This window comes from Halyomorpha halys, unplaced genomic scaffold, assembly GCF_000696795.3.
Source record: "Halyomorpha halys isolate HHAL.00 unplaced genomic scaffold, Hhal_1.1 Scaffold372.1, whole genome shotgun sequence".
Taxonomy (NCBI): Eukaryota; Metazoa; Arthropoda; class Insecta; order Hemiptera; family Pentatomidae; genus Halyomorpha; species Halyomorpha halys.
In genome coordinates, this window is record NW_027116001.1 from 660,332 (window position 1) to 661,359 (window position 1,028).

Consider the following 1,028-nt stretch of genomic DNA (forward strand, 5'->3'; position numbering starts at 1 on the left):
GACATCTTAAATTAGAGTTAGATATAAGTAATTATACACAACTATCTCGAGAATTAACTAACAAACATTTTATCATTGTAAAAGTTTTCATTTTGTAAATAACTCTGTTTGAGGGGTCATAACAGTGACATGTAATCTGCCATTTTACGGTATTATTGATTTTCTTTCCTTTTCCAGTTTTAACCAGCGCATTTAACTGTAGAATTTCTAATAGAATGAGTTCGTTTACGGATACTGGGTGTTCAAGACTTGATTGAATATTTTTTTCTCCAGTTTTTTTAGAATTTCGAAATTAAACATATGAGATCTTAGTTTTGGCGAATGAAGTTTCTTTTTATAGTGAAGTCGACTTCTACTTGATTCACCACAATTAATATTGTGGATATGGTAATAACAGAAGTACATATAATCAGAAAATTATAGGAAGGGATTAAAATTATAGAAGTGATACAATAATAAACAAATTTTACAGTTAAATCACCAGTTAAAAGATACCATACTTTTGTATTGCTATAGCAGCTGGAATAACAATATAAAAAAAAATAAATAAATACTAAAAAGATTGGTCCTCAAATCTTATATCCTTAAAATTCAAATATTTTTTTTAATTTTACAAATTTTACATATATTTACTTGTGGAGTTTAAGTAAAAAAAATATAAAGATGAGAATTAGATCAATAAGTGAAGAATAATTATAAATAACTAGAAACAATAAAAAGATAAAGGAAATTGTGAAAATTAAAAGAAGGTGGCTTTGGAAAGGAATAGTCAGAATAGAAAAAAAAATTATATGTTAAAGAACTGTAAATGATTTTAAAAAATCCGGTGGTTGCAGCGACAGTATCCTTTAATAATGTGGCTCTTACCCCTATCAAACAGATCCGCTACCTTGGACTACATCTGGAAAAACGACTAACCTGAAATTCTCACACAAAACTGAAAATACAAGAAACAAACTGAACCATAAAATAACACCATGAACCACCTCCTCACAACAGCGCTCTCTCTGCGGCTCAAACTGCAGATC

General features: G+C 28.7%; 1 protein-coding gene across 2 annotated transcripts in view; it reads right to left on the reverse strand.

The window, feature by feature from the left end:
* Nucleotides 1–1,028, reverse strand: part of LOC106681878 (lipase 1) — a 40,712-nt gene that overhangs the window by 30,754 nt on the left and 8,930 nt on the right. The window contains exon 1 of one of the 2 annotated variants that reach the window (XM_067052933.1): nucleotides 868–1,003. The exons of the other annotated variant lie outside the window; for it this stretch is intronic. The gene's annotated coding sequence lies outside the window, so the exon portion shown is untranslated. Of the gene's footprint in view, nucleotides 1–867; nucleotides 1,004–1,028 lie in introns of those variants that run through there. 2 annotated transcript variants of the gene reach the window in all.